Below are 21,400 nucleotides of genomic sequence, written 5' to 3' on the forward strand. Positions count from 1 at the left end.
TTTGATTAGCTCCCATTGGTTTATTTATTTTTTATTTTCTTATTTTATTTTATTTTTTAATTACTCAATGAATTTATTACATCCCATTGGTTTATTTTTTCTTTTATCTCTCTTGCCTTGTGAGACTGACCTGAGAAAACATTTGTAAGGTTGATGTCAGAGAATGTTTTGCCTATATTCTCTTCCAGGAGTTTGATGGTGTCTTGTCTTATATTTAAGTCTTTAAGCCATTTTGAATTTATTTTGTTGCATGGTGTGAGGGTATGTTCTAGATTCATTGGTTTGCATGCAGCTGTCCAGGTTTCCCAGCAATATTTGCTGAAAAGACTATTTTTCCCATTTTATGTTCTTGCCTCCTTTGTCAAAGATTAATTGACCATAGCTGTCTGGGTTTATTTCTGGATTCTAAAAATATGGAAGTCTTCACGAATTTGCATGTCAGCTTTGTGCAGGGGCCATACTAATCTTTTCTGCATCATTCCAATTTTAGTATATGTGCTGCTGAAGCGAGCACTACTTTTTATATTTTTAAAGTTAAAATATAGTTGATTTGTGCCAATTCTGCTGTACAGTACAGCAAGGTTACATATATATATATATACACACACACATACACACATATTCCTTTTCATATGTTATCTTCCATCATGGTCTATTCCAGAAGATTGGATATCGTTTCCTGTGCTATACAGTAGGATCTCTTTGCTTATCCATTCTAAATGTAATAGTTTGCATCTACTAACCTCAAACTTCACTTCCATCCCACTCCCTCCCCCTCGGCAATCACAAGTCTGTTCTCTATGTCTGTGAGTCTGTTTGTTTTATACATAGGTTCATTTGTGCCATATTTTAGTTTCCACGTATAACTGGTACCATATGATACTTATCCTTCTCTTTCTGACCTACCTCACTTCATCTATAGTTGCATCCACATTGCTGCAAATGACATTATTTCATTCTTTTTTACGGCTAATATTCCATTATATATATATAATATTCCATTTTATATATATATATAGCTATATATATATAGCATTCCTATACACACACACACATCACATCTTGTTTATCCATTCATTTGTTGATGGATATTTAGGTTGTCTCCTTACCTTGTCTATTGTGAAAAGTGCTGCAATGAACATAGGGTTGCATGTATCTTTTTGAATTATAATTTTGTCCAGATATATGCCTAGGAGTAGGATTGCTGGATCATATGGTAGTTCTATATTTAGTTTTCCAAGGAACCTCCATACTGTTTTCCATAGTGGTTGTACCAATTTACATTCCCTCTAACAGTGAAGGAGGGTTCCATTTTCTCCACAATGCCTCTAGCATTTCTTATTTGTAGACTTATTAATGATGACCATTCTGACTGGTGTGAGGTGGTACCTTATTGTAGTTTTGACTTGCATTTTTCTAATAATTAGTGATGCTGAACATCTTTTCATGCCTGCTGACCATCTGTATGTCGTCTTTGGAGAAATGCCTGTTTAGGTCTTCTAATTGGGTTATTTTTTGTTGTTGAGTTGTATGAGTTGTTTGTATATTTTGGAGCTAAGCTCTTGTCACTTGCATCATTTGCAACTATTTTCTTCGATTCTGTAGGTTGTATTTTCAGTTTGTTTGTTTTTTATGGTTTCCTTTGCTGTGCAAAATCTTTTAAGTTTGATTAGTTTCCATTGGTTTATTTTTGTTTTAATTTCCATTGCCTTTGGAGACTGATGTAAGAAAACATTTGTACAGTTTATGTCAGAGAATGTTTTGCCAATGTTTTCTTCTGGAAGTTTTATAGTGTCATGTCTTATGTTTAAGACTCTTAAGCCATATTGAGTTTATTCTTCTGCATGGTGTGAGAATGTGTTCTGCTGTCATTGATTTATGTGGAGCTCTCCAGTTTTGCCAGTACCACTTGCTGAAGAGACCATCTTTTCCCCTTTTTATATTCTTGCCTCCTTTGTTGAAGATTAATTGACCATAGATGTCTGGGTTTATTTCTGGGCTCTCTATTCTGTTCCATTGATCCATATGATTGTTTTTGTACCAGTACCACTCTGTCTTGATTACTGTGGCTTTGTCATATTGTCTGAAGTCTGGGAGAATTTTGACTCCTACTTCCTTTCACTCCCGCCCCACCTTGGGATTGCTTTGGCAATTCTGGGTCTTTTATGTTTCCATAGAAATGTTTCGATTATTTGCTCTAGTTCTTTAGAAAAGTTTTGGGTAATTTGATAGAGATTGTATTAAATCTGTAGATTGCTTTGGGTAGTATGGCCATTTTAACAATATTAAAATTCTTCCAACCCAGGAGCATGGGATATCTTTCCATTTCTTTGAATCCTCTTTAATTTCTATTATTAATGTTTTATAGTAAAGTTCTCAACGTTTAAGTCTTTCACCTCCCTGATTAGGTTTATTCCTAGGTATTTAATTTTTTCGAGTGTGATTTTAAAAGTTTTTTTATATTCCTTTTCTAATATTTCATTTTTAATATAGAGAAATGCAACCCGAATGTTAATCTTGTATCCTGCTACTTTGCTGAATCTGTTGATCAGTTAGAGTGGTTTTTGTGTAGAGTCCTTAGGGTTTTCTATATATAGTATCATATCATCAACATATAGTAACAATTCCACTTCTTCTCTTCCAATTTGGATAGCTTTTTTGTTGTTGCTTTTGTTTTTTTTGTTTTTTTGTTTTGGTCTGATTGCTATGTATAGGACTTCCAACACTATGTTTAATAAAAGTGGTAAGAGTGGGCATCCTTGTTCCAGATTTTACCAAGAAAGCTTTTAGCATTTCTTTGTTGAGTACTATTTGGCTGTGGGTTTATCATATAAGGCTTTTATTGTGTTGAGATATGTTCCCTATACCTACTTTGGTAAGCATTTGTATCATGAATGGATGTTGGATTTTGTCAAATGCTTTTTCCACATCTATTGAGATGATCGTGTGGTTTTTGACTTTTTGATTGTGTGGTTTTTAACTTTTGTATTATGTTGATTTTGTATATGTTGAACCATCCTGTGAGCTTGGGATGAATCCCACTTGAACATGGTGTATGATCCTTTTTATGTGTTGTTGGATTTGGTTTGATAGAATTTTTGCATCTATATTCATTGAAGATACTGGCTTATAATTTTCTTTTTTCATAGTGTCTTTGGTTTTGGTATTCATAGAATGTGGCTTCATAGAATGTCTTTGGGAGTGTTTCTTCTTCAATCTTTTGGAAAAGTTTAAGAAGGATAAGTATAAGTTCTTTGTATGTTTGGTGGAATTCACCTTTGAAGCCATCTGGTCCTGGACTCTTGTTTGTAGGGAGTTTTTTTTTTTTTTCTTATATATTCAACTTCATTTCTAGTGCTTGGTCTGTTCAAATTATATATTTCTTCTTGATTCAGTTTTGATGGGCTTTATGTTTCTAGAAAGTTATCCATTTCTTCTATGTTGTCATATTTATTGGCATGCAATTGTTCATAGTATGTACTTATTTTTTAAGTTGTATAAATGCAGAAAAGTGAAAAAATTTCATTCTTTGGAGATAATCATTGAATTATTTTCAGCATTATGGTAGGTTTTCACCTGCTTTCCCCCTTATGCATAGTATTTTTTATATTTGAAAAAAATTAGAATTATTCTGTCTGTATATGAGAGTAAATATGTTTGTATACATATGTGTATATTAAAATGTCCTTCATTTATCACTTAAAATATATTATGATTCCTTGAGAATGAATTTACCAAATTTGAGAAGGCCCCTTATGTTTTCCCAAGATGTCTGATGTTTTTGATTTGGGGCATGAAGGATGACTTTAGAATAGAAGTTAATCTTTGTTTCCCTGGTATTAAACAGTATGCTTTCTTCTTGCTGCTATTAGCTCAATTGTTAGAATATGTAAGGTATTCAAGTTAGAATAATATCTTACATTCATAAATTACTTTATTAAGGGATATCATTGAACATTATTAGACTAATCAAGTAACCAATCATCCAAATGAATGCCTTAGATTAACAAATGGGCAACTTTATCAAATTAAACTTCTGAACAATTAAAAAAAATATATATAGTGATAATGTTCCATGTGATTACTTATTTCTCAAAAAAAAGGTTAATAGGTACAAATTATTCCATTATATGCAGAACTGATATATGGTAGATGCCCACCAGTATAATATCCTGGTCAGCTTCCATTTGGATTGATTTGGTGTCTGTTTTAATTAGCTGGCATCTGACTGAGTCTTAAATATTTTGAATATCATCCCCGATTGAGTAGATTATGTCTACTTCTAGACTATGAAATATAATAACTTGACTAAATCCAAATTTTAAAAAAACTATAAGATTTTTCTTATTTTAGTATAATACCCATTTTTCCTATTTCCAGATGTTGTAACACTGTTTTCATGACTTAAGAAAATTGACATCTCATATTTAATATTTTAAAGAAGTCAGATTTTATGTTACTATCTTCATGGTTTGGCCCTTAATTAGCTATTCTGTCAACATTATTCTTATTAGTGTTTCCAATTGTATTTTTATGAAATTCAAAATTGTAGTACCCCTTTAAAAATAATTTTTTTTTCCAAAATAAGCATTCTCCTTTTGTCTTGCTACTCTGACCTGTTCCACTTCTCCTCCATCCCATTTTCCTTTTTTAAAAAATTATATGGAGGAGTTCCCATCGTGGCGCAGTGGTTAACGAATCCGACTAGGAACCATGAGGTTGCGGGTTCGATCCCTGGCCTTGCTCAGTGGGTTAAGGATCTGGCGTTGCCATGAGCTGTGGTGTAGGTTGCAGATGCGGCTCGGATCCCACATTGCTGTGGCTCTGGCGTAGGCCAGAGGCTACAGCTCTGATTAGACCCCTAGCCTGGGAAGCTCCATATGCCGCTGGAGCGGCCCAAGAAATAGCAAAAAGACAAAAAAACAAACAAAAAAATTATATGGAAACTTAGAATTCCCTTAGAGGCACCAATTCCTTGTTATGAGAGTATATTATATGTTATTTGGAAATATTAGCAAATGAAATTCTCAATGTGGCAGCATTGTCAAGAATCTAGTAGGTAGTTGTTTGTTCTTTTCAGGAATAAAAAGCATATATTTCAGTCCTTCTTCTGCACTCTAACTTAGGACAATTCATACATGTCTTCATATACTGTTTATTCCATAAACTACTGGGGTTGCTGAAAGATGGTCCCTGCCCTCAGGGAGTTCTTTGCAAGTAACTGGACTGAGTCAATAGCAAGATAAGAATGTGGTAATGCCATCAACTAGCATGGAGATCAGGTACCTAAAACTAATGTGACTCACCTTACCACTTTTTTCAGCAGCTTCATGTTAGAATAGTGATGTTGCAGTGGTAAGGACATGAAGAGCAGGTATTTTTTTAAGGCCTTCAGAGGTAGAGGGTGACTAGCATACTCTAAAGTGAATTGTCCTGTAAATAAGTTCAACAGACACTTGGGGGCCACCAGGACACCATTGGGTCATTTGCTGCCCTGATGGTGTTCTTGGTGTATGGAAAGAACACATTGACTTCTTAATGAAACTGTGGAAAATAATGACTTGATCTTAGAGAATCATAGTCTGGGTTGAAATAATCAAAGGATTAATACCACCTGTAGACTAAAAGAAGCTTGAATCATCAGAGTAAGTGATACAGTTGACTGTTTCTACGAGCAAGACTTTTTCATAGCAGGTACAGTTTGCTAAGGTAACTCTTAGCCACAGTTCAGTCATTTAGCTTCTTCTTTTTTTTTTGTCTTTTTGTCCTTTCAGGGCCACACCAGTGGTACATGGAGGTTCCCAGGCTAGGGGTCTAATCAGAGCTATTGCTGCCAGCCTATGCCAGAGCCACAGCAATGTGGGATCCGAGCTGTGTCTGCGACCTACACCACAGCTCATGGCAAAGCTGGATCCTTAACCCACTGAGCAAGGCTAGCGATGGAACCTGCAACCTCATAGTTCCTAGTCAGGTTCGTTTCCACTGCGCCACGACAGGAACTCCCCTTTTATTTATTTATCTATTTTTTGATTAATTCTGTGGGGTAAAAATTCATTTGTTAAGCAATTTTCGTATAAAACTCTGAGGCAGAAGCATTTTTATTTGTGTTATAGATTAAGCATAATATAAAGGCTTATTTATGTTAATATAAGAAGTATACTGAAGCACATTCTGGTTGAACTACTGGGGTACTGTTTTTAAAATACTGAAAGATTTCATTCACTTTAGCTTTCTTTTCTGCCTTCCTCCTCATCCTTCTCCTTTCTCATCCTCCTTCACCTCACTCCTTCATATGTTGAGATTTAAAATAGCCTAATATACAAAAATCAAAATTACATAGACAAAGCGAGCCAGAACCATTTGCACGTCAAAGGATTCTCCACTTTGCAAAATAACTTCCTTTACCTATCAAGCTATATCTAATATTTGGGTTATAAAATTCCATGACCAAACAACTTTCCTAGGAACACATAATATGAAGCACAATATCATGTGTGTTTTCTCCTACTTGGTGTTCTCTCTGAAGGATAATTAGTCAGCCAGCTGGCTCTTCCTCAGCTTTCAAGTAAAAACACAAAAGTGGTTAACAGTGTACCTTTTAATAGCAATCTAAGGATGACACAGGACTTTTTTACGACAGTGCAAAGCCAGAATTGTTTCTCTTTACTCATTGGCCACGTGTGTAAGGAGCATGTGGAAGCCCAAAGAGCTCCCTGTCCTCCTCATGGGCCACAGTTCACAGCACCACCTGCTCATCCCCCATCCCCACTGCTTGTGGCCCAGAGGACCAGCCCCCACAGAAGCTCTAGTGAGAACTGATTATCTACCTGCCCTTGAGCCATCAGGACAAACCTGCCGGGGCCTACATGCTATCAGCTTCAGTTGTTACCAGAAGTCTGCTTTGTCATTGGGCTTTTCTCTCCAGACTCTCTGAACTTCTCCCCAAGTCTTTCCACTGCAATTTGGATTGCATCCTCAGGAAAATCCCCCCAAACTCTCTCCGAGGTGCCCTTCGGAGCAAATACTCCATCCCCCCTCCCCAGTTACCTCTCCTGGACCCCTCTCCCATATTGGATGATTGATGTCTCACAGTCTGCCTCTCACCCAGTGGGGGAGGGGTTTTCCTTCCTCCTCTGTTCTTTTCACACCATTGTTTTGCCTCCCTTTTTAGCCCCTTGGAGGTAAACGCCATCCTTGCCAGTCCTTCTGCTCACTCCCCTCTCATTCAGTGAAGATTTTAGCACAGAGATCACTATCTCTCTGGCTGGCACCATTCCTAACATGGCTCTTGGAGATTTCAGTTTCCATGTAGGTGACCCAGCCTCAATTCTCAGTTTGCTAGGAACATATTAGCCTACAGTTGGGCAAAATCATCTAACACAAAGCCTATTTTGTAATAAAGTATTGAATGACTCATAATTTATTGATTGCTATACGGAAAGTGAAGGACAGAACAGTTGTGTGGGTAGAGACTGGTTGTAAGTATATCAGTTGTTAAGCCTCATGACTGCAGGACTTACTGGTGGCTGCAGTCTAGCCTTAGAAGAGAGGATCATACCACCTATCACTAAAGATCAAAATTTAAAACTCGAAGGACCGTGTCTACTAAATGCATATTGCTTTCACACTATCATTATAAGTTGGAGACTGTCTGTACAGTCACCATACTGTACATTAGCTCCCCCGAACTTATTCATAGCTGAAAGAAGAGTACACTTTGAACAACATCTCTTTATTTCCCCTACCCCTCAGCCCCTGGCAACCACCATTCTATTCTTTGAGTTGAACATTTTAAAATGCCACATATAAGTAAGAACACACAGTATTTGTCTTTCTCTTTCTGACTTGTTTTACTTAGCATAAGTCTTTCAGATTTCATCCATGTCATTGCAAAAAAGGGACTTGCTTCTTTATGGTGGAATAACATTCTATTTTATATATATATATATATGAAAATACAAATACATATATATTTAATTTTTTCCATTTGTCTGTGGATGGACACTTAGGTTGTTTTCATGTCTAGGCTATTATGAATAATAATACAACAAACATGGGGATACAGGCATGTCTTTGAAATAGTGATTTCAATTTTTTTCAGAGGTATACCCAAAAGTGCGTTTGCTGTATATAGTTCCGTACCCAATTCTGATGGGAGTGGTGGGTTTTCTCATGCCACCAAGCAACTTTCCTTTACCACCTGGGTGTCCTGCTATTCACCTCAATTCTGACACTGCCTACTTGGATATAACATCAGGTCCCAGAAGTTAAAGGCTCAGTCCTACAAGACTGCCCTTCCCTATATGCCAGTTGAAAACCCAGGTTGTTACCTGTGCTTCTGACCAACCAGCTATAGATTGGAGGTGTCAGTTACCCCTTCCTTGGGTTTGATTAATTTGTTTGAGTAGCTCACAGAACTCAGAAAAACATTTATTTTTCCAGTAGTCCATTGTTAGTGTATAGAAACACAACTGATTTTTATATGTTAACTTTGTATCCTGCAACTTTACTGAATTCATTAGTTCTGACAACTTTTTGATGAGGTCTTCAGGATTTTTTTATCTATAAGATCATATCATCTGCAAACAAACACTTTTACTTCTTCTTTTCCAATTTGGATGCCTCGTATTTCTTATTCTTGCCTAATTTCTCTAGCTAGGACTTCCGTTACTATTTTGAATAGGACTAGTGAGAGTGGACACCTTTGTCTTATTCCAGGTCTTATCAGGAAAGCTTTCAACTTTTCACGTTGAGTGTAATGTTAGTTGTGGGTTTTTCAATTATGGCCTTTATTATGTTGAGGTGTGTTCCTTTTATACCCAATTTGTTAAGAGTTTTTGTATTGAATGGATATTGAATTCTAGCAAATGTTTTTTCAGAATTTGTTGAGATGATCATATGATTTTTATCTTCCATTCTATTAATGTGGTCTATCGAATTTATATTGATTTGTATATGTTGAACAATCCTTGCATTCCAGGGATAAATCCTATTTGATCATGGTATCTGATCCATTTAATGCACTATTGAATTCAGTTTGCTGGCATTTTGTTGAGAGCTTTTGCATCAATATTCATCATGGATATTGGCCTGTAGTTTTCTTGTAGTCTTCTTATCTGGCTTTGGCATTGAGGTAATGCTGGTCTTATGAAATGAGTTTGAGGGTGTTCCTTTCTCTTCTATTTTTTGGGAAGAATTTGAAAAGGATTGGTGTAATCCTCCTTTAAGTGTTTGGTAGGTTTCACTAGTGAAACTATTTGGTTATTGGCTTTTCTTTGTTGGGAGATTTTGATTACTGTTTTAATTTCCTCACTTACTATTGGTCTGTTCAAATTTTCTATTTCTTTATAATTCAGTCTTGATAAGTTACATGTTTTTAGGAATTTATCAATTTCTTCTAGAGTATTCAATTTTTCGGCATATAATCGTTCATAGTAATCTCTTATGATCCTTTGTATTTCTATGGTGTCAGTTGTAAAGCCTTCTGTTTCATTTCTGCTTTTATTTATTTGAGGCCTCCCCTCTTTTCCTTAGTCTAGCTAAAGACTTATCAATTTTTTTTATCTTCAGAAAACAAGCTCTTAATTTCATTGATATTTTTTGCTATTGTCTCTATTTATTTCTGCTCTAATATTTTTTACCTTACTTCTGCTAACTTTAGATGTAATTCGTTCTTCTTCTTTTAGTTCCTTAAGTGTAAAGTTAGGTTGTTTATTTCTGGTCTTTCCTTTCTCTTAATATAAGCATTTATTGCTATAAACTTCTCTTAGAACTGCTTTTGCTACATCCTAGAAGCTTCTTTATGTTGTGTTTCCTTTCTTTTCTTTTCTTTCCCTTTTTTTTTTTTTTTTTTTTTTTGCCTTCCGTCTTTTTAGGGCCACACTGTGGCATAGGAGGTTCCCAGGCTAGGGGTCGAACTGGAGCTGGAGCTGCTGGCCTTCACCACAGCCACCAAAATGCCAGGTCTGAGCTGTGTCTGCAACCTACACAGCTCATGGCAACGCCAGATCCTTAACCCACTAAAGGAGGCCAGGGAACAAGCACACATCCTCATGGCTGCTAGTCAGGTTCATTAACCACCGAGCTATGAAAGGCTAACTCCTGTTTCCATTTTTGTTTGTTTTGATATTGTTTGATTTCTGCTTTTGAATTTATATTTGACCCATTGATTGTTTAGGATTGTGTTGTTTAATTTCCACAAGTTTGTGAATTTTCTAGTTTTTATCCTGTTGTTGATTTCTAGTTTCATACTGTTGAGGTTGGAAAAGATACTTAGTATGAATTCAGTTTTCTTATACTTGCTAATGCTTATTTCGTGATCTTTCCCTTATCCTGGAGAATGTTCTGTATGTACTTGAGAAGGTTATCTGCTGTTATTCTGCTATTATCAGGTAGAATATTCTGTATATGTCTGTTAGGCTCATTTGGTGTAAAGTCTAGTTTCAGTTGAGTGTTTACTTCAGGATGATCTATCCACTGTTGAAAGTAGGGTGTTGTAGTTCCCTACTATTATTGTATTGTTCTCAATTTTCCCTTTAGATCTATTAGTCTTTGCTTAATATATTTTGATGCTCTGATGTCATCACTTTATCCTGCTATTCCAGTTCATTTTTTTTCTGTAGAACTTATCAATAACTGGGATAATAATTGATATCAGATTATTTTGTGCTTGTTTTATATCTCGTTCATTCAAAATGTAAGCTCCCTGAGAGTATTTTAGTCATTGTGGTAAGTCACTTAAAAGTTTTGCTTTTGTTTTTGTTTTTTTTTAGGGCTGCACCTCTGGCATATGGAAGTTCTCAAGCTAGGGGTCTAATCAGAGCTACAGCTGCCTGGCCTATGCCACAGCCACAGCAATGCAGGATCCGAGCCTCATCTGCAACCTACACCACAGCTCACAGCAATGCCGGATCCTTAACCCACTGAGTGATACCAGGGATTGAACCTGAAAACTCATGGTTCCTAGTCAGATTTGTTTCCGCTGCACCACAACGGGAACTCCAAAAGTTTTTTGTTGAATGAATTAATGAGTGTATCTATTGAATGGCACATAGGATATTATAAATTGATTAGATCTGAAAAAGAAATGTCAGAGTTTCCATTGTGGCTCAGCAGTTAACGAACCTGACTAGCATCCATGAGGACTCAGGTTCCATCCCTGGTCTTGCTCAGTGGGTTAAGGATCCGGCATTGCCATGAGCTATGCAGGTCACAGACATGGCTCAGATCTCACACTGCTGTGACTGTGGCATAGGCCGGCGGCTACAGCTCTGATTGGACCCCTAGCCTGAGAACCTCCATATCCCACAGGTGCGGCCCTAAAAAAAAAAAAGAAAAAAGAAAAAAAGAAATGTCTTTACTCTTCTGGTGCCTGATGTAAACAACCAATACAATGCATAATAATATATTTTCTTTGGAAAGTTGAAAGTAGTACTCTCATGTAATTTATATATATAGTAAAATGTTCCTATAAGGTAGGAGACCTTACAATAATTAAAATTTGTAATGAACTTTGCAGTTTGTAAAATGTTTTCACAAGTACCATCTCATTTAAATCTTATAACAACACTGTGGCATGTAGTATCATCATCCTTATTTTACAGGTGAAAAGTCTAAAAACCAGACTGTCTTCCTGAAAGGAATACAGTTAGATGTAGCAGAGATGGCATTTTAATCAAGGTCCTCTGATACCAAGTCAGATTCTCCTTTTACTCCGAGGACACCAGTATATACAAATCTTTGTCCTAAAACAAGCATACCAGTCCTTCTGTCCATTATCTTTTCCACATGAAAGCCTCATCCTAACTTCTAGTGCAGTTTGGTAAAGCTGAGGAGCTGTGAAGTTTCTTTGTGGAAGTAACAGATCAGGTGTTCTGAGGTGTGGTGGCTTTTCTGCCAACTTTTTATCAGATAAATAAGAATGTCCTTTCCCTTGATCTTTTGTGAAAGGGAGTTGTTCCTTGAGGTTCTAAAACCAACCAAAACTAACCATCCACTTGATTTTAGAATAGCTCTTTGGGGGGATTTTTAAAGTGGTTTCAACTCTTTGAAATAGAAAACTGTTTTGTTAGGGCTGGCAGAATTGATAATCTAGAAAACTTGCCCTTTGACAAAATTACTTCCTTTAATTTCCTTCTATTTTCTGGCTCTGTGTGGAATATACTGTCATCTTTGGCCTTGCTAATCAGGGTTATTCAGTATGCACCCCCTGGGAAATGAAAGGCAAGCATATACTTGTGTGGGAGAGAGTGTGTGTTTTTGGAAGAAAGGAAAAATAGGTTGGGATGGGCAAGGCCAGCCAAAGTAAAGAGCAAATCAAATTTTACAGTTCAGAGAAGGGCCGATTGGGATACATCATCAGAATCAAATGGCGGGGCTGCACTTCCCCTTTTATGTAACAAGTACTGTTCTAGGACATGTAAGATACTAGCAAAAGGACAGATATCCATAGTGTATATGAGAAATTTTCCTATATTTTACCAGAATGATATAGTATGAATCTAACCAAATACCGTCGTTGTGAAAGGATGCCAATTACATGCAAAATACTTATTTTAAGACCAACTATAGCTTTTATTTTTAAGTATTATTACTATGGGACACATTCCTCTCTGAACACAAAAGTACCCAAATAATGAGACCATTTTACTATTAAAGGTGGAGGCTGTATGGTACATTAAGTAGTTAAATGGCTTTCATGTCCAGCTGGCCAGATTCAAACCCCAACTCCACAACTTCCTCGCTGGGTGACTGTCGGCAAATTGCTTAATCTCTTTGAGCCTCAGTTTCCTCATCTGTATAAAATGCATATAATAACACCTATCTCACAGGTTTGTTGTAGGGATTTAATGAAATAATAGATGTAAAGCACTTAGCACAGTGCTTGGGATATAGCAATCACCCCATGAGAGGTGGTTATTACTATTAAACTACAATTATCTTAAGTGTGTGGTACTGCTGAGTTGATTCTATGTATGCTCTAGGTAAAAATTACAAAATGTATATATATTATTTTTTCTTAAAAAAAAAAAAAAACCCTCCCCGAATCTTTCTGTCCCTTGTAAAGTATTTCTATTTGGATTCCAGCTTCCACCTAATAAAGTCTTAGTGCAACTGAGTTGTCTGTGGATGGTTTCTCTAAGAAATCACCAAATGTACATTAAAAAAAAAAAAGGGGGTTTTAGCAGAAGGCTATTTGACCTTAGCCTGTTTTGGTTATCTGTTGCTGCATAGTGTCTATACCCAAATTTAGCAACCTAAAATAACAATCATTGTATTGCTTCTGGTGTTTGGAATTTGAACAGGGCAATGTGGGGTCAGCTTGTCTCTGCTCTCTATGATGTTTGCTGAGACTGGGACTTCTCAGATAGCTCCCTCAGCCACACGCCTGACAACTCGGCTGAGACAGCCAGGCTCTGGCAGGGACTGTTCTCCTGGAGCCATATGTCCAGGTCCTCACTTCTGGCCATTGGTTGAGTCCAAGGTTCTCCCCCATGTCCTCCCTCCATGGGCCTCTTCCCGAGGGTTGCTGAATCTCTTACCTGGCTGCTCAAAGGGAGAAATCACTGCACCCCTCAATGTAAAAGCAGCAAGAAGTACAGAGAGGTGGGGGGAATTGTGGGGGCCATCTCTGGAGATGAGTTACACAGCCTCCTAAAAAAATGCCCATCCAGCTCTCTGCCATTTACTCTCCTAACGCCTGCCTTGGAATAAACTCCTCAAAAGAGTCTGTAGCCTTCCTAAGTGATATATCAATGCATTCGTAGGTGGACACTTTAATATTTCATCCAGCTCAGATATTTTCTTTCTAAATTGAAACATTGAAACTCCAAACCATCTTCATAATTATGTCAAAAGTGAAATTTAAGACAAGAGGATTATAGACCCAGGTGAATGAATTGCCTACTTTGGTTAAGTAAACACACCAAACTGCAAAAAGGGCACTGGGTTCTATTTCATTCACTTGATCTTTCTACCCCGTAAGTGGGACAGTTACACAAGGGTGGGGGTGGAGGGTGGAACTTATGCAGAAATGGCCACATTGCTTTGTAGTCGGTTGTATTTTTGTTTTGAGCACTTCAAAGGTTTTGTCAGAGCTTGTTCTGTGCAGGTGCTCAGGCGCACAAGGAACATTTCTGTAGCATGCAGCACCCACTGTACCCAGGCTTGGCTGGTCCCTGGGAGTCTGTCAGGGCTGAGAGCTGATGTGGGGCCACTCTGGACTCACAGAGCCAGATGTTATCAGTGGGTACAAATGACATGATGAATGTGCCACCCACAAGATTGTGTTGACACGGAGGGGTTTCTTTACACTGCTGAGTCATCAATTCGGTTACAGGTGCTTGTGGGACGGGCCCTGTTTTATGGGTAACATTGCTATAAATAATTATTATGTTCTTAAGGGACCAGAAGGTTCATTTCAGCGTGACAAAACCATCACTAACTTCTTTATGCCTCTTGTCTCCTGAAGCTCTTTGAGAGTGAAATATTCTAATAACCTCTTAATTGTACCTCATAACCTAGATTTCTTAGGAGATGAGTCACTATTAATTCAAAGAGGAGCTTTTTCCCCCTCCTTTGTATTTCCATTCATGTTTTCTGCCTGCTTTTTGTCCATTTCGGAAATTTGCAATAAAAGGGAGTGCATTGAGAGAAATTATACAGGTTTGTTTAAAATACTTCATAATACAGGAGGTTTTGTAGGCTGAAGAAAACAAGAACATTGTCTTATACTTCAGATCCTTTCATTACTTCCTTCCTCTTTTCCTCCCTCCTTTCCTTTCTCAGACATTTACTGAGGGCCTTCCACGTGAACTCACTGTACCACAAGCTACCAGGGTACAAAGATAAGCACCTGCTCTTCAGGGAGGGAGATATGTTTCCAAGGTAACCAATAGGTTCTTGGAGGGTGTGAACAATGGAGGGTACGGGGTGTGATTCTCTAATCCAAACCTAGAAGTTATGCTGGTGAGTGTACCCTGGGTATTGAACCAGTGAAGACACTGGGGTTCTCTGGTAGAATCCTGGAAATGGCGTGCTACCAGGTACGTCTCAACCTGTCCCTGCTTGACCCCCGATTTGGCCTCTGTGGCCCCTCCATTTTACTTCTGGTCTTTATACATTCTCTGCAAAGCATCCTAATATTTCGCAGAAATAATCAGGGGCTGTTTTCTATTCTGATACTAATATTCTCTCTCTTAAATCTTAATCTCTTTTAATATTTTCTCTCATCTTAAAGTAACGTGATTGTTTTTTATTGAAGTATAGTCAATTTACACTATCGTATTAGTTTCGGGTGTACAACATAGTGATTTCATACTTCTATAGGTAGCACTCCATTTAGAGTTATTGTACAGCACAGAAGATATTTCTCTGTGCTGTGCAATATTAAAGTAAGATAACTCTTACTCTAAACCTACAAGTTAGGGTTGCTGTCAGGATTAAAGACGCAATGTTACATAAAATCACTGCTTTTCAAGTGCCAAAATAGTACACAAATGTGAATATTGTTGATGCCATTCACCTTTTCCCGATAAAAGTAGAAAGGAACCTGACAGCTGTTTGAATCTTGGTCTGAAAAGTTTGAGCTCAGGTTTCCCCAACACTCAGGGGGCCTGGTGGTTGTGTTGCGGTGGGGTTTCAGTCCTCCTGATATGAATATGGTCTTGTTTCCAGGGCCTACACCTTATCTCAGTCATTTCAATCTTTAGCGCCATTGTAGAGTAGAGAGAAATAATGAAGAGCTGCTCTAATGGTGGAGGTAAACCTAGAGTTTTTAATGGCATAAAGGCAACTCTCTAAATGCTTTGAAACCCATGGTATTAAATTGTGGCCTGAGATAGATCCAATTCATGATCCATTTCAAGGACCACGTCTTGTGTCCGGCAGTCTTGTGCAGATGGCTTCTCAAAGCTAGAAATGGGGACATGAAAGTGGAGAAAGTGTATTCATCATCTACTATGTATTCATCATGAAATTACCCCCAAATTTCACGATTGAAAAAACCAAATGGTTATCATCTCACAGTTTGAGCAGATTAGGGATTTGGGAGCAGCTGAGCTGAGTGGTTGCATCTCAAGGTCTCTCTTAGGTGGCAGTCCAGCTGTCAGCCAGGGCTACAGTCATATGAAAGACTGGAGCTGAAAGATATCCTTCCAAGATTACTTATATGGCTGGAATGAGGAGGCCTCAGTTCCTCACTGGCTGTTAGTTTGAGGTCCCAGTTTCTTGCCATGTGGGCCTCTCCATGGGATAATAGGAGTAAGTTATAAGAGAGACAGATTGGTGGTGGGGAGAGAAAGAGAGAAATGGAGGGAGAGATAAAGAGATAGACACACAGAAAAGTGATTCTTAGAAATGAGACATCATCATTTGTGTGTCAGCAGGAACAACCCAAAGGCACAAATACCAGGAGAAGGTCACGGGGGCATCTTAGAGAACAGCTGCAACCATAATCAAGAAAATTAAGTAAATCAAATAATTGTGCTTATTTGTATCTACATCTAGGATTGTGAGTGAATTTTGTCCTGTCTTTGAATTTACCCAGACCTGGGTAAACTTGAGCCCATGTTGTATTATGATTATCTAATAATATTTATTAGAGTTTTAGAAGCTTATTCCTCCTCAGTGAAGGTTATAAAGGTACAAAAAGAAGACCAAGGAAGCCATTAGGAGTTTATGACCTTAAACAGGGACTAACAGTGGCCCAAAGGCACATGAAAAGATACTTAACATCATTAATTATTAGAGAAATGCAAATCAGAACTGCAATGAAGTATTACCTCATGCAAGTTAGAATGGCCATAATCAAATGGAATATATCTTTCTCTGTCTAGCTTACTTCACTTAGAATGATAATCTCCATATTCATCCAGGTTGCTGCAAATGGGATTATTTCATTCTTATGCCTGAGTAATAGTCATCAAAATAGTTTTGATGAGAACAGTATGGAGGTTCCTTAAAAAAACTAAAAATAGAATTACCATATGATCCTGCAATCCCACTCTTGGACTTCTATCCAGAGAAAACCATAATTTGAAAAGATACATGTACTCCAAAAGTGTTCATTGCAGCATTATTTACAATAGTCAAGACACGGAAGCAACCTAAGTGTCCAATGATAAATGAAAGAATAAAGAAGATTTAGTATACATAATGGAATATTACTCAGACATAAAAAAAGAATGAAATAATGCCATTTGCAGCAACCTGGGTAGACATGGAGATTCTCACCCTAAGTGAAATAAATTATATAGAGAAAGACACACATATGCTATTAGTTATACATGAAATCTAAAAAAAAAAGGTTATAAATAAACTAACGTATTTACAAATAGAAATAGACTCACAGACATAGAAAACAAATTTATGACACTAAAGAGAAGGGGAAAGAGGGATAAATTAGGATATTGGGATTAAAATATCTATAGTACTATATATATAAAATTGATGATCAAGAAGGACCTACTATATAGCACAGGGAACTATACTCATTGTTTTATAATAACCTATAGTACAAGCATATGTAAAAAAATGTAGAAAAAACTGAATCACTTTATACCTGAAACTAACACACATGGTAAATCAACTATATTTCAATAAAAAAATTAAAATTAGGCAATGACCAACAAATGAAGGGCCAGATAGTGAATGTTTTAGACACTGTTGACCATCCTTATTGTTGTAGCTGCTCAGTTCTGCCATCGTAGCACTAAAGCAGCCATAGATACCTCTGGGTTACAACTATAGTGTGGTTGTTTCCATAAAACTTTATTTACAGGAACAGGCCATGGGCCTGATGTGGCCTGCAGAGCATAGTTCGCCAACCCCTGATGGGAAGGAAAACTATAGAATACTAAATCATAAGATTTCATCCAGGATCAGGGTGAAAGAAAGTCTCCCCTGGTTTCATTTAATGGATTTACTGATTTGCTCTATAAAATGTGTGTAACTAACAAAAAAGAGCTACAGGAGGAATGAAAAAATAGAGAGCCCTGGAAAAGGAAACAGTGAAATCAGGATACTGTGTGGTTATTTGTACCATGTCCCCTATGGGAAGTAGAACAACAAATGATTTTGGAATTATGCACAGTAGGAAATGAAATAAAATCATCCTCTTGTCACCTTCTGTGCTGTCCTGTCCCCCACCTCAGTCTAGCTGCCACCATTGCCATATTTCAACTCTCTGACAAACATCAGAAGAGTTGCTGATTACCTTAAACAGGGTGAGTTTCCCTGCAAGCATTTTTTTCCTTGCAAATTTTAAAAACAAACGGTGTCTTGGAAACTATCCAAGAAAAAATTTGTGACTCACCTGAGATAATTGACAATAACTTGAGGTATCCAAATTCTAGTTGGGAATTATTAGCCTAAGAAACTGGGAAATAGAAATTGAGACTGGCAGGTAAAATCTGTGCATTAATATTTTATGAGATTATGTAAAAAGGTCTGTCTCATCATCTGGGTTTTACCTTCTGCTGCTGCCACTCAAAACCCTTATTTAAACTTCCCTGGGGGAGCTAGTGGGAGTTTTAAAACTTTTTAAATTAAATATTTTTATTATTAGAATATGTGATACTTTGGAAAACACAGATAAAAACATAAATTACTCATAAGCTGGCTAGCCAGAAATGACCACTCTTAAGAGTTTAGTGTATGTCCTTTTCACAAGCTCTTGGATATTTAACATAGTTGACATACAATTTTTTTTTTTTTTTTAAGGGCCATACCTATGGTACATGGAGGCTCCTAGGCTAGGGGTCTAATTGGAGCTGCAGTCGCCAGTCTACAGCACAGCCTCAGCAATAGGGAGTCTGAGCCGCACCTGCCACCTACACCGCAGCTCACAGCAACGCCAGATCCTTAACCCACTGAGCAAGGCCAGAGATCGAACCCACAACCTCATGATTCCTAGTCAGATTCGTTAACCGCTGAGCCACAAAGGAAACTCCTGATATACAGTTTTTTATTCTACTTTTCAACTCACATTATATCATAAGTTTGCATCTATGTCTTAAAGGATAAATGGCATTCTATAATATGGATGTTCCATAACTTAATCATTACCTAAATTGGTTGAGGTATCTGCAGATTTTATCATAAATAATACTACCATAACATCATGGTAAAAAAAGCTTTGAATACCTTTATTTTTTATTTATCGATTTTCTTTGACTACGTCTACAGCATACAAAAGATCCCAAGCCAGGGGTCAGACCTGCACCTCAGCATTGACCTGAGCCATAGTAGTGACAAGACCAGATCCTTAACCCACTGGGCAACCAGGGAACTCCTGATGCTTCTTTGATTATGTCCTTATAAACCTTTCCTAGAAGTAGAATCCCAGAGTACAGGTATATTAATATTTCTAAGGCTCTTGATAAGTACTAATAAGTTGCTTAATAAATGGCTGTGACAGTTAATATACCCCCAGTAGTATGTAAAAGCATTGAGCATTATTACTTTTAAAATTGTATTTATTGTTACTTTCACTTTCATATTTTAATTACTAATGAATTTGGGGAATATATTCATTAACCATTTCTTCTTTTGAAAATTATTTATTTCCCTTGTTCATTTTATTGGATTTGTTAATATTTTTCTAATATATTTGTATGATTTCTTATTTCTTTTGGATAATATGGCTCTAAACCAATTTTTGGATGTTTGTGTTGAAAATATTTTCTTGGCTTGTTATTGCCTTTCACTTAAAAAAATACAATTTTAAATTTTGCACAGTGAAATTACCAATATTTTTCTTTTTTGCTTCTTTGCTTTTTTGGCCATGCCCACAGCGTGCGGAAGTTCCCAGGCCAGGGATTGAACCCACGTCATAGCAGCAACCCGGGCAGTTGCAGTGACAATGCCAGATAATTAATGTGCTACACCACAAGGGAACTCCCTGCTTTGAATCTTGTATTATCTTCTAACATGCCCTCTTATGAGCTTCTAATCTTCTTTGTGATTTGATGTTTTTACATTTAATTTCTTTCAGCCACCTGGCATTAACTTGCTATATGTTGTAATTTTGCTGGGATTTAAAGGAGCAGACGGTATAGAGATACACAGTGCTGTTTATTAGAGATTCGCTCTTAGTGCTTCTGTTGTTCTTGGTCTAATTTGCAGGGTTTCTGGTTACCCGAGGCAACATTTTTTATCTCAGGACTTTTGGTGTCTTTGGAGTGGCCCGGATAGCAAAAAGTGCATGCATCCCTTTCATTTCTTTTTCTTTCCTCCCTAAGGCTCAGTAAAGTGCTCCACTCCTACTAGTCCAGGCCCACAGCTCCATGGAGCAGGCTGCTACATGGCAAGCTTTATTTAAAAGGTACTCAGAAGCCTCACTTCCCTAAAAATGTCTTCTCCTCTGAATTATTATTCATTCCAGAAACATGTGTTGTTTCATCTCTTTGCATTAAACCTTGCCCTCTCCCAGAAATCTTTTTAAAAATGCGCCTTCACCTTAGCAGAGTAGCCGTGACTTAGTTTCCTCTGGCAGCCATAACAAATTATCACAAACCTGGTGCCTTAGAACAACAGAAATTTATTTTCTCACCATTCTGGAGGCTACAAATAAGAAACCAAGGTGACGGCAGGTCTATCCTGCCTCTGCAGAGAAGAGCCTTCCTTTACTCCTCCTAGTTATGGTCATGGCAAAGCCATCCTTGGTGTTCCTTGGCGAGCAGCTACATCATCCAGTCTCTGCCTCCAGCATCACAAGGCCTTTGATCCTCTGTCTCCATGTGAGTCTGTATCTCTGTATCCAAATTTCCTTCTTCTTATAAAGTCATCAGTCATTGGATTAGGGTCTACCTAAATCCAGTATGACATCATCCTAATTTAACTAATTATGTCTGCAAAGGCCCTGTGTCAAATGAGGTCATGTTCTGAGGTTCCACGTAAACATGAATTTCAGAGGAACCCTAGTCATCCCGGTGCACACAGTAAGTGAATAGTTCTTTCCTACTATTCACCTTTATTAGGTCTCCTTTCTGTTTAACACTTGATATGAAAGCACAGGAAGGATTTCCCATTGGGGCGCATCGGAAACAAATCCGACTAAGAACCATGAGGTCCCCTGCCCCTGACCTTGCTCAGTGGACTAAGGATCCGGCGTTGCCATGAGCTGTGATGTAGGTCGCAGACGCAGCTCGGATCCTGTATTGCTGTGGTGTAGGCGGGTGGCTACAGCTCTGACTCGACCCCTAGCCTGGGAAACTCCATATGCCGTGGGTGCAGGTACAGCCCTCAAAAGACCAAATTAAAAAAAAAAAAAAAATAGCACAGGAAAATCGTGGGATCTGTAGCAAGAAAGAAAGGAAGCGAGAAAATGCAGAGAGGCTGAGGAGGAGGAGAAACAGGACCAGTACCAGATTCCACCCCTTGTCCATGGCTGGTCCTATAA

The 21,400-nt window shown here is 37.7% G+C and overlaps 1 non-coding gene across 1 annotated transcript; it reads right to left on the reverse strand.

Moving 5' to 3' along the window:
* Window positions 1-407: 407 nt before the first annotated feature.
* LOC125121645 (U6 spliceosomal RNA) lies at window positions 408-514 on the reverse strand. The gene has a single exon (XR_007133532.1). It is a non-coding gene; the product is annotated as a U6 spliceosomal RNA (small nuclear RNA).
* Between the last annotated feature and the right edge of the window lie 20,886 nt (window positions 515-21,400).

This window comes from Phacochoerus africanus, chromosome 2 (assembly GCF_016906955.1).
Source record: "Phacochoerus africanus isolate WHEZ1 chromosome 2, ROS_Pafr_v1, whole genome shotgun sequence".
Classification (NCBI taxonomy): Eukaryota; Metazoa; Chordata; class Mammalia; order Artiodactyla; family Suidae; genus Phacochoerus; species Phacochoerus africanus.